At 39.3% G+C, this 13,629-nt stretch overlaps 1 protein-coding gene across 6 annotated transcripts in view; it reads right to left on the reverse strand.

The window, feature by feature from the left end:
* PID1 (phosphotyrosine interaction domain containing 1) overlaps positions 1-13,629 on the reverse strand; it is a 260,165-nt gene that overhangs the window by 188,875 nt on the left and 57,661 nt on the right. The gene's annotated exons all lie outside the window — the stretch shown is intronic.

The raw sequence follows: 13,629 nt of genomic DNA on the forward strand, positions 1-13,629 counted from the left end.
CTCCCTTTCACATACCCAAAGCTCCATGTATTCTGAAACTTGTGCCACATACCACAAACATCCAGCGCATTCGCAGGTCCAAGCCCAGAGCCTCTCCATCCCATTGCAGGCACTATTTTTATTTTTCTGTATTTACTTTCAATGCTAGTCCATATGTAGACCTTTTCATGCATTAAAGGCATGGTATAAATATAATTTTTCATTCCTTTCTCAATCAGTATCATTAATATTTTATATTACTCTACGGCTTTTATAATTTGAAGGCTATACAGACCTATAACTTATTAAATAATTTCCCTCTTTTGGAGGGCCTTCGGGGGCTTCGGATTTTTTACTTTTATAAATACTACTGCAAGGGAGCACTTTCTTACACATGATTTTCCTTTTAATAATTGCCTCAGGATCAATTCCCAGGAGTGAGATTGCTGGATCAAAATCTGTGGAAATTTTATGACTCTTTATAATTGCTTGCCAAATTTCTTTCTAAAGAGACTACACGAGTTTTACTGCCACCACATCAAAACCTTTTAATTTTCCTAGCGCTGGTACTAAATGAAAAACAAAACCAAACAAAAAACAAGGGCAAATACAATTTATGTGAAACATACAAAAGACTACCTCATTATTATTTTAATTAGCATTTCTTTTATTAATAATAAGTTTAAGTTTTCCAAATGTGCTTACTACGCATATGCTAATTAACATTCATTCACATTCTTTGTCCATTCCTCAGCATGGCTTTTCTTACCCCGCTGTTAAAATACTTGTTATACAATTTAGCCCTGTACTCATATTTTGATGCATATATGCCCAGTCTGTTTTACTTTTTGCTCTCTGCTACACTATTATCCATTTTATGGAAATCGAATAGAATTTCTAGAAAAGAAACTTCTGGGTACTTTCTTCATGGCATAATATGTTATTCAAATAGCCAGGATGGAGTCATCCCTGGAGATCATGGTGGTGATGAATTGCAATGTACCTGGAGTCAGAATGGGGGCGGTTCAGGTCCAGCTGCAGCTCCCGTCTGCCCCGGGGCATGAGGCAGGGGTCAGGGACTTGGTTTTCCCATCTGTGAAATGGGGAGTAACCTATAGCACAAGGCTGTGGTGACTCTCAAATGAGAAAATACACTTCAAGCCCCCGCACTGTGCCTGGCATCCCATCCAGGAAGCCTAATGCCCAACAGTGAGCGTTACCATGATTTGAGCATTTAGTTCTAACACAGCAGTACCTCCTGGAATTAATTTTGGGATCTGGTAAATCACATAAATTTTTAATTAACATTTTTTTGGAGACATTGATACCATCTTCCTTCTTCTGGTTTCTCTGGGTTTTTTTAAATATATTTTTTGAGAAATCTTCACACGCATACAGTTCATACACAGTGTACACTCAGTGGCTCATAACATCATCACATAGTTGCGTATTCATCACCATGAACATTTTTACAACATTGGTATCGCTCCAGAAAAAGAAATTAAAAAAAAACTCATACAACCCATACCCCTAACCTCTCCCTCTCATTGACCACTAGTATTTCCATCTATACAATTTATTTAAACCTTTATCCCCCTATTATTATTAACTTTTCTTTTTTTTTGCTCATCTACTATTCTAGTTTGCTAGCTGCCAGAATGCAACACACCAGAGACGGATTGGCTTTTAATAAAAGGGGATTTATTTTGTTGGTTCTTCAGAGGAAAGGCAGCTAACTTTCCACTGAGGTTCTTTCTTACATGGAAGGCACAAGATGGTTTCTGCTGGTCTTCTCTCCAGGCCCCTGGGTTCCAACAACTTTCCCCGGGGTGACTTCTTTCTGCATCTCCAAAGGCCTGGGCTGAGCTGCAAGTGCTGAGATGAGGAATGCCGAGCTGCTAGGCTGTGCTACGTTGCAATCTCTCATTTAAGCACCAGCCAATTAAGTCAAACGTCACTCATTGCAGCAGACACGCCTCCTAGCCCACTGCAAATGTAATTAGCAACAGATGAGTTTCACGTACCATTGGCTTGCGTCTGCAGCAACAGAACTAGGTATGCTCACCTGGCCAAGTTGACAACTGAATCTAACTAACACATCTACCCATATCCTGGATAAAAGGAGCATCAGACACAAGGTTTTCACAATCATAACAGTCACGTTGTAAAAGTTATATCATTATACAATAATCTTCAAGAATTAAGGTTACGGGAACACAGCTCAACAGTTTCAGGTACTTCCTTCCAGCCACTCCAATACATCAAAAACTAAAAAGGGATATCTATATACCGTATAAGAATAACCTCCAGGATAACCTCTTGACTCTTTTTTGAAATCTCTCAGTCACTGACACTTTGTCTCATTTTTCTTTTCTTCATTTTGATCAAGAAGGTTTTCTCAATCCCATGATGCCAGATCCTGGAGAATCCTAGGAGATTTACACCCCTGGGAGTCATGTCCCATGTTGGGAGGAGGGCAGTGAGCTCACCTGCCAAGTTGTCTTAAAGAGAGAGGCCACATCTGAGCAACAAAAGAGGTTCTTTGGGGGACTCTTAGGCATAATTTTAAGTAGGCTTAGCCTGTCCTTTGCAAGAATAAGTTTCATAGGGGTGAACCCCAAGATCAAGGACACAGACTATTGATTTGGTTGTCCCCACTGCTTGTGAGAATATCAAGAATTCTTCAAATGGGGAAGCTGAATAGTTCCTCCCTTCTCCCCAGTTCCTCAAGGGGACTTTGCAAATATTCTTTATTCACTGTCCAAATTACTCTGGGATATATCGGGGCCACAAACTAACCTGTACAAACCGAGAAGATCTCATGCCCTATTCAAGATTCCATGTACTTATGGTGTTCAAACAAACTGACCATACAAGTTAAATTAGGAAATGCACTACCCAAAATATAAACTTTGCACCAAATAAACATCTCTCCTTTAGATCTCACATAGAAGTTAAAGTTTTAAAATATGAATGATATCATCCTTTATCCTGTATTCTGATCTACCCCAATCCTAACCAGATCAGCTTCATTCATATCTCTACTAGAAGTCTGATCCTTTTTCAACTTTTTAAACAGTTCCTGTATGGGGTAGTACTGACTTTCATAGCTTCAGAGCTCTAACTCCGAATCTCAGGTGTCATATAAAAACCTGAATTTTCTGGGAATGACCAGGTAATATACAAACAGCTCAGTATCTCAGAATTTAGAAGTAAAGTTGCAACTCCTGAATATACGTGACTGCTATAAGTGTTTATAATCTAGGTAGAATCCCTTATAATACTTCCTCTTGCTTTTTATTCATGCTTTATTTTTTCTCTTTCTTTACACTGGACCATCACTGTTCATGGGCTTTTCGACACACAAAATCCGAAACAGGGACCCGTGGGCAAAATAGAGACTAATGTTTAAGCAGAATGTCTATATAGAATATGGTTTTTGTTTTCTGTTTTGTTCTGGATTTTGTGGCCTAATTTAATTAAGCTGTCCTGCTGCCAGCATTTCGTAATTAGCAAAGTGCAATACTTGACTCACCAATGGGTTCAAAACCAGAAAACCCACACTCAAATGCCAGCCCAGATCTATTATTTTGTGATGTTAAACAAGTTATTTGACCTGGACCTTTGCATTTTTCTCCCCATTGACAAAATAATTATGATAGTTTATCTTTTTAACTCCCAATAATATTGTAAGATTTATCTGTGAAGAGGCAGAACATTCTTCCATCATTGAGATTATGATTGTCACCATCACACCTTGGTCTCCATATCCCTTTAAACTCCCAATATATCTCTAAAGTCCCTCTCACAGTGCAGAAGTTAAGTAAGGGTTTGGATGCTGGGATTTGACAATAGTTCAACCTCCTGACTTGGTCAATGACCAGCTGTTGATTTGACGAAAATGAATAACAACTCTGAGCTTCAGTCTTCTCTGTTAGTAAAATGGAAGCAGTACTGAGGACGGAATTAGCTAATGTAGTGGAAGCATTTGGCAGCCTGTAGACATCCCAGCAATGGATAAATTACAATAATGCATTGGTTATTCTTCATTGCCCCTCAAGGCCCTTCTCCACCCTCTATGGATTGCCTTCTTCGCTTCCCCTGAAGCTTCTAAGTGGCAGCAGGCAATGGGAGGCGTGGGAAGAGAATGATGCAACTGGAGAAAGATACAGAGTATTATTTATTCCCCCACCCTTTTTACAGGGCCCAGCTTTGCGCAGTTGCTATCTGCCTCACCCAGGGCTAGAGGCCCTCTCAGAAGGCCTCTCTTGCAAGGCCAGTGCTCACTGGAATTTTGCAGCTAGAGGCCATAACAGTTTCCCACCCAGGCTCCTTGCTGTAGCTTATCATCTCCTGCTGGTTCTATGAATCCTCTCCACACTTCTATAACCAGTCTCTTCTTAAAGTCACTTTAATTAATACTTTGAGCTGGCCATCTGTTTCCAGCTGGGATGCTGGCATAAATGTTCATTCTTGGCTTTAATTGTTGGGCAAATTCTTCAAAGAAAGGCACCAGTGCTATAGTCTGCTAGGTAGCAGTGTACACATCCCATCTACCTCTGCGGCACGTCTCACACCACCCAACTTTCCACAATCAGTTTAACAGTTGCTGTTTAGGGTATGGAATTTCACATTAGAGAATTGCATTTTTCTAGCTCTGAATATCACATAGAGCAAAGGACACACTGTTGTTGAACATAAAAGTCATAAGAACATTTTAGTTTGGGTGATAAACTGACTTGTTTATTCCTGACAAAATTTACCATGGGATGACACCCAAATCCATGTGACCCCGCCCAAGATTCTAGACTTCCAAGTTCCAAAATGTGCTGGTTCTCACTAGCACATTTGAGAGCTGCACTCTTCCAGCTTAGACATACTCATTCCAGCAGAGCTTCGGCCAAGGAGCAGTGCCAGAAGTTCGCCAACACCCAAGCGTACAAGGAAACCAGAGCCTGAGAGGAATCACAATATTGAAAATTCCCCGATCTCTGATATTTATTCCTCTTGAAATATGCCACAAATAAAAGTAAACCCAAATAAACTCACACATTTCAGAGGTTCGGGACTATTCCATGGAGAGCAAGGCGGATGCATGTGAAGCATATACAGCAGCAGGAAATGAAGAGGTAAATTACTGGAATGATCCCATTAAGGATGACTTTTGCTGCACTATGCTGTGGTAATGCTGATGTGGAAGAAAATGAGGTGCTTAGATTATTTTTGTTTTAATTTGCAATAGTGTCAAATTTTCTTAACTGTAAGGAGCAATCTCCAGAATACACATTTTCTTTCAAAGAAATTGATCTTTGAGTTGACTTTGTAAAGAAAAATAAATAAATGAATTAAGACACACACAGGAAGAAATGACCATCTTGCAATATCTGTTAAAGAACAAAACAAAACCCTTAACCCACCACCCCCTAAAAAACACCTGTTTTCCAAGTATCAACATCGCTTACCAAAATTATTCCAAATAATTTTAATGATCAAACTTGTGCTGTCCATAAGCTTATATTTAAATTCGTAAAAGTTGAATAGGTTAGAATTTCAGTTCCTCAGTCACAGTAACCACATTTCAAGTGCCCAGTAGCAACATGTAGCTGGTCACAAAAATTCATCAATGTTACAGACCTTGTTGATGGCAATTATCCATCCTTCCTTCCCTCAGCTTTCATCAGCAGAGGCTGGAAATGCTAAATACACTTAGTAGGATTGTGATACAATTCTAGCCAATAAGATGGGGACCCTGGGAAGCCTTATCTTTTCCTAATGATACTGCAGCGTCCTCTTTCTTTGACCTTGAACATAAATGTGATGCCTAGAATTGTAGCATTCTTCTTGCAACAAAAGGCAAAAGAGTGAAGATGAAGGTCATTTGATGGGATAGAAGGATAGAAAGCACCTGAAACTTTGATGGTTTGGCTGAGGAACTAACAAAACCAATGCCAGCCATCGCCCACATCTACACTTCTTATTACACCAGGAACTGTGTCCTTATTTGTTTAAGCCACTATTGGATGGGTTTTTATTAGGAGCACTCATAGTCCTTGTATGACTATAAATGGTGAAATTCTGTATGTTATTTGTCCTAGGATAATCCAAGGCTTTGGAATCACTAGAAAAATTCAACTGCTAATGAGAAAAATTCAACTGTTAATGAACAAGGTACTCATACATTATTTATATTTATTTCCACATCAAGTATCACATATATTTTAACTAGATAACTCAATAACAAAAGAATTTGATTAATTAAATTTTATATTTACTATTTAATATATGTATATATCACCTGCAAACATACAAAGTAGTTTTAAAGCATGGTGAGAAATTACAGATTGAAAGGCAAGATTCTTGCAATGTTTAGCAAATATCTTTGCATATAAATATATGGGCAAGTTGTCTGCTTTAAAATTATTTTTAGTGGGCACATTCTCTTTTTGTGTGCATAAACATGCAATTAATAAGCATCCAGAAAACATACCGTGGATACATATTTTCAAATTCTTTCAGATTTAAACCAAAAGGTATCTTTTAAAGCCATGTCGGTAGTTGCTTTCCTGAAATGATCATGGGGCTTAAAGAAAAGATGCGTCTATCCCTAGAAACACCATTTTCTGGTGTCCAACATTCCACCATGAGAAATATCCTTGGCTTTAGTGAAACAGGAGTTTTAAAGTGTGTTAAAAATGTAATTCTCCTTGAAGAGAAAACATATCCATTGTTGGTCCTTTATATTACCTCGTATAAGAAGTGCACATTATCCCAAAGAATGCCAGCACACTAAAGAAGAATGACTTGGAACTGTTCCAATGGATGCATGGTCTGCTGACTGCCCCTTTTAAATCTAGTCCCAATGTCATCTAAGATAGAACAGGGACATCAGTATATTTATGTGTTTAATAAAGGTATACCTCATAGAGATGAGTAACGAGTTGAGTGAAGGAAGGAATGAAGGAAGGACTGAATGGATGATCCACAGTAATACCCACCCTTTGGGACACATATTTTCTAACAGTGCCACCTCATCTCGGAACTCTGCCAGCAGTTCACTCAAAAGTCACTCTAGCCTCCTAGACTTCACACTGTCCTGCAATTTTGAAGCTATGTGTCATGGATATTTTCACCCTCACCTGCAAAGTTATTGGATGTTTTTGTATTGTCCCAAACAAAAAGAATGTTTATAAACAATGGTATAGTTTATAGTGATTTTTAAAAATGTTATATCACTTATATCAAAAAGTTCCACTCTACAGACAACTCAACTCCAGGAAATCCTTTCAGGGGGGCATCTTTCATTCACCATATGCCTTCTCCCATATGTGCTTCTTTCCTTGCAGAACTACACTGCCCCACAAAATTTCAAAAGTGGGGACCCTTCTTTGCTTCATGTACCCTATATTGCAACATGCTGATTCTACAAAAAGCACATCTGGGTTTGGCTTAAAGCAAATTACTTATATTTGGAGAGTTTGCTCAGGTGATCTATTAAGTTTTATTTAGTTCTTCTCTTAATACATGTGGTACGTATGAAGACTTTACAAAATGCAAGGCATGCTGGGAGAAACCACTACTAAGATTTTATGAAGCAAAACAACTGTCCCGGTGCACAGAAACATTTGACATTTTTCTGATATTTTAATTCATTGCTTGTATACTGCTCTGAGTAATTGCAATGCTTCACTTTGGCATAGGAAAGGGCATCAATCTAAAGGGAATTATTTCTAATCTATTGTCAAGGAGTCCCCAGCTATCTCCACAGGTAAATCAAAGGTGTTTGGAATTGTAGTTTGGTGCCAGAAGCAGGCACCATATTGCATTCCACCAAGAGAAAAGAAAAGAGAAAGGGAGCAAGAAGGAAGGCAGGAGAGTGAGTGGAGAGGTAGAAAGCAAGGAAGGGAGGGAGGGAGGAAGGAGGCAGGTGAGAGGAAGGAAGGAAGGAAGAAAGGGAGGGAGGGAGGACAGAGGGAGAGAGAGAGGGAGAGAGAGAGAGATAGAGAAAGAGAGAGAGAGGGGAGAGAGAGAGAGAGAGAGAGAGAGAGAGAGAGAGAGAGAGAGAGAGAGAGAGAAAGAAAGAAAGAAAGAAAGAAAAGGAAGAAAAGGAAGAAAGAAAGAAAGAAAGAAAGAAAGAAAGAAAGAAAGAAAGAAAGAAAAGGAAGAAAGAAAGGAAGGAAGGAAGGAAGGAAGGAAGGAAGGAAGGAAGGAAGGAAGGAAGGAAGGAAGGAAGGAAGGAAGGAAGGAAGGAAGAAAGAAAGAAAGAAAGAAAGAAAAGGAAGAAAAGGAAGAAAGAAAAGGAAGAAAGAAAAGGAAGAAAGAAAGAAAAAGCAAGCAAGTATCTTGGTCAGTGAGGCAGAGACCATTAGGGATTTTAAAGTGCTGAGGTTCTTTAATAAGTTAAATATCCAGTTCTGCATTTTGCAATAGGAAACCTTTTTGGCTCTTGTTACACACTCAGATTAAACACTACTCAGATCCAAAACCTGTTTATCTCTTTTACAACTGGAAGTTTTTCTGTGAATAACTTCTATAAGCCCTTTTGGTATAAATTCCCTTTAGTCATCTGGTTTACCAGCTATATAATTTCAACATTTGTTTCAGGAGTTTGGGCCCTAATGGAATTTAAATCAACAAGAGGAATTTATTACTGCCCTTGGGGCTTTCGTAATATCTGTTTGTGAAGGTTTGTCTGAGTTACTGGGGATGGGAAAAAAGTTCACTTTTAATATCAAATCACAGTCTGCTTTTATAATAAAAATAAAGCATATTATTATTTCCAAAGGGATATGTTTTTCAAGCATGAACATATCCACTCTATAAATCTAAATATTTAATTTATATATATTTCTTTTTGTGATGCATATTTACATAAATACATATATATCACTCATTTCTCTTGATTAGTTTTTCTTTGTTTCATGTAACACTTAGTAACATATCTTAAAATGAACATCTCAATACCTCTTCCGACGATCAATAAGAGGAAACCAGCAAAATCCTGCTACCTTTTTAACAATGAGGGCTGCCCAATAACGGGGAATCCACAGCCTGTGGGGCACTGAGTGCTCTTCCCAACCAGCAGAAACCCAATAACTCAGTACCAGGAACACTGTAAAGCACAGCTGACCTCAACCAGCCTCTGTCCAGCTAGAGACCAGAGAAAAGGACCATGGAGGTTGTCAAACTCTCACAATCTTCTGGCACCCAACACAGCCTGCGAGGCCCACCCATGGATAGAGCCTGGTTTAGGTAAAACACATCTTCCTAAGCCCCAACCCAGTGAATTCAAAGGCCATGGCTTTCCCCTGGGCCCATGAGGAACTGTCTTCCAAACCCCAGCCATGGCCTTCTACAGTAATTTGCACATTCTGAAGCTCTGCTCTTCCTGAAGCAGATCCTTTTCCATACTGGGTCATCCTGGGATATATCATCACACGAATGTCACAATTGCCTTAAAAGGTTAATGCTACAACATAATGCCTACCACTTATTTAACATCTACCGGGTACCAGACATTTAATCTATGCTCTCTAACTCATCAAAGCAGGCATTAATCTAATTTATCAGATGAAAAGCATGAAGTCCAGGCACTCTGAGAAACCTGTCCAAGGTCGCTCTGCTAATAAATGGGCAAAGCCAGGGAATAAATCCAAATGTGTGTGGTTCCAAATTAGGACTTTCTTGACTCCGGCAAAAGTTCCCAAACTTGTCGGTTCTCTCTCACAACTTAGTGTTCCTAATGCCAATACATGTCTCAATATTCTAGTTATGTGACGCCATTTTACATAACCCACTCCCACACCTTTTCTTCTACCTTCTCAGTCATATAGAGAGAGATAAAAAGATAGTACCTCCCACTGCTCCTGCATCCCCACCCAACCTCACCCATCTGCAGCCTGCCAAAAGTATACAAATGTGTGTATGTTTATTCATACATACAGATCACTCGCACACTATTAAAAAGAAAGAAACTGCTGAGAAAAGTATGTAAACTATGAAATGCAAACTGAAGCAAAAGGAAAGCACTCTGAACTGAGATTAGAGGATATATTTACGAAGTCTGCTCTTTGATATCTTCCTAAGGCAACTAAAACAAAAGTGCATGCTCTTTCTCAGTAAAGTTGGAATGGAATTGTTCAGAGGACAGGGGCTAACATGACTCTACAGATCAGGAGGGGCCTGCAGAGAAAGTAATAGAGTTTATCATAAACCATAACCTCTCAGATTATTTTTTAAATTAAGATCTATGTTACAAAAAAAAAAACAATAGTTAAAATTACCTATCCAATTTTCATACTATAATGTGAATTATTCTAATCAGATTACTTGCTCAAAGTTGGAATAAGAGATTACAGATGTGCAGGGAGAGCAAGAGGATGAGAATAACAAATTTGCAATACGGGCTCTTTCAGAAAGGGACAGGCCAACCAGCCTGCTATCACAAGGGGTTCTGAGCTACTTAATAATTCTGGGTGTACATGGGGAGGGCAGAGCTGGGGATGATGAAGATGAGGGCCAAAAAGTGAAGAAGCATAGAAATGGAGGATCTTAAAGACCAGGTAACAGAAAGCACCCACTGCCCTACATTATTAAGAGCTGCTATACAATAAGGAAGCCTCTACTACCTAGCATATGTCCCATTCATTTTTATAAAATCTCTTTTAGTCAGTCAGTCAGCAAACATTTACTGAGGGTCAACTGTGCTACATCATATTGGAAGATCCACAAAAATGTCCTGATCTCGGGCGGGCCGCGGTGGCTCAGCGGGCAAAGTGCTTGCCTGCCATGCCGGAGGACCTCGGTTCGATTCCCGGCCCCAACCCATGTAAAAAACAAACAAACAAAATACAATAAAACAAGAAAATGTTTAAAGATGTTTCCCTTTCTTCCTTCCATCCTTCCTTCCTTCTCTCTGTCTTTCCTTCCCTTCCTCCCTCTCTCTTTAAAAAAAAAAAAAAAAAAAAAAAAAAAAATGTCCTGATCTCAAGAAGCACATAACTTGGAGAGCTACAATTTATCCAGAAAATACCCCCAAAACAATGTGACTCCTCATAAATACTATACTATATTTCAAATATTATACATGTGATGGAGAGAAAACAGCATCGGCCAAAGTTTCCAGTGCTTCATGGAATAGGTATGACTTGAATTTAACTTTGAAAGATGAGGAGGAACTAGACACTTTGGCAGGAAAAGTAATAAAGGTAGGGAAAACAGCAAGAACATAAAGCCTGGTGGTGGTGGGGGCCCTCCCCAAGAAACACAGGGAGACTGGCTAGACTTCAGGTAGAGGATCCAAAATTGAACAGACGAATACTTGACTGCTAGATTTTTGCAGTCGGAACTTTGGAGCTTGCAAAAGGGACAAAAAAAGCCACTGTAAACTCTTCGCCAAAAAGTAGATGGAATAAAAAGAAATTCAGATAGATGGATCTGGCAGCGTTGTTTAATGTGAATTAGAAGCCTTGTTTCTCATTTAACACCATCCTTTCTGCCACATCTCTTTAACTCCAGATAGATATTTCTCTGCTTTTAAGGGTTCACATGATTAAATTGGCCCCATCTGGATAATCTGAGACAATCCCTCGATTTTAAGGTCCATAATCTAAATTATATCTTCAAAGTTTCTTTTGCTATGTAATAAAATATGGAAAGGTAGAAAATGTCTCCCCCCAAAAATGTCCATGCTCTAATCCCTGAAACATGTGACTATATCATATTACATGGTACATGGGAATTAAGGCGATAGATGGAATGAAAGTTGCTAACTGGCTGACTTTAAAATAAGGGGATTAGCCTGGATTATCTGGGTGAGTCCACTATAATCATAGGGGCCTTTTAACATGGAATGGAGAGGCAGAAGGGCGAGTGTCAGAGTGATAAAATGTGAGAAAGACTTAACTGGCCATTCCTGGCTTTGAAGTTGAAGGGTGCCCATGTACCATTCTGCACATGGCCCAGAATCCAAAAAGGCAAGGAAACATTTTCCCATAGAGCTTCCAGAAGGAACAGAACCCTGCCAATGCCTTGAATTTAGACCAGAGAGTCTTATTTTGGAATTCTGACCTCCAGAATGGTAAGATAATACATTTTAAAATTGTTTAAAGTCACTAAATTTGTGGTAATTTGTTACCATGGCAACAGGAAACTAAGACACATAGAATGGCCTTTACATATTAGAGCATAGACACCTTTGGGGCTGGAGGTTGACATACAGCCTTCTACAGGTGTGTGCTCATCTCTTTTCTAGAGCAACAAGCTAAGAGAGCCAAATAAGCAAACCTGGAGCTTCTAATGACCATGTTACCATCAAACAAGTACTATTTAGAAATGGTATTATTATTATAAGAGATTGGGTGCGTAGTGCACATAGCATGGTGCCCAGCATATGACAACCCTCAGTGACTGTTATTAATAACAATTATTAGTAAGTGTCAGGTCAGCTTTTTCTACATCCTAGTAACCATCCCATACAATATGGTTTATTTTAAGTACTAAAATGCCAGTCATAATACTGTTATTTCACTCTCTGATAATCAGCTTCTTTTCCCCTTTCTGGCTCTCTCCAATCCTATCTCCCCTCTCTTATCCCTTATACCCTCATGATAAGTTTTCTCCGCCCCTGTTTACGACCCAACTCCTACAAGTACAACTCTCCACCACAGCCCCCTCACCCCTTACCATCAATAGGCTGTCACTTGCAGCACAGAAGCCCTGGAGATGTGAATCTCTGCAATGGAAAAAAGAGAAGACCGAGTACAAGAGGATAAATAAATCCAAGTCACCCCTGCTCACTAGGAGCTGCAAGCAGACAGAGAAGCTGCCCAGAGGATGTGGTTCTGAAAGTTATACTCAGAGAAGCAAAACAGCAGGAATACCTGAAACTGAGGTGTCAGAAGGTGACGGCTTCTAGGGAGACCTAGAAAGAGGGAAAGGAAGGATGCAATAGAGCCAATAGCAGACAGACAGATATTTTAATATGCTTATACTAATTTTTCCATTTGAAATTTATTTAGGATTTATTTTCACTGATATTCTTCCTGATTTCGAGCACCTTTAAAAAAAATGTCCTATTTTAATCCTTCAAATAACCCCTGGAACTCTAGTATTGTCATTTTCCTCCAGTGCTGCAATAACTAACCATTATTAGCATTGGTCTGGAGCGAGGGGATGAGGTCAAGACCTTGACATTAGAGTTATATTAGCTACTCCACATGGAACAGGCTGAAGAGATGAAAGATTGACATCATTCAAGGAAACTGGCTAATAAACCATGCCAATTTTGCCTGGACCAAAAGGACCTCTACTGAAAAAGTAAAAATGATGGCTCTTAGGCATCTTGAGGGGAGGAAAAAAAAAAGACTCATGGTTGGCTTGCCACAAGAAGTGGCTGGTGCAAAATTGGCAAGGTACAGGATGACATTTGTTCTTCAGCAGTTCATGCACCAGAAGTCAAAAGCCTGTATTTTGGGGGAAAAGTATGAATACCATTTCGGAAAAAGATTCCAGGACACCCTAAAGACGACCTGTCAATTCCAGATGAGCATCAAATGCTGCCAATGACATATTCTATGACCATCTTAGTACTAGGTAATAATTTTTGAGAAAGCCATGCCACATTTAGGAGTCACTAAGGTGGTCAACTCTAGT

The sequence above is a fragment of the Tamandua tetradactyla genome, chromosome 3 (assembly GCF_023851605.1).
Source record: "Tamandua tetradactyla isolate mTamTet1 chromosome 3, mTamTet1.pri, whole genome shotgun sequence".
NCBI lineage: Eukaryota > Metazoa > Chordata > Mammalia > Pilosa > Myrmecophagidae > Tamandua > Tamandua tetradactyla.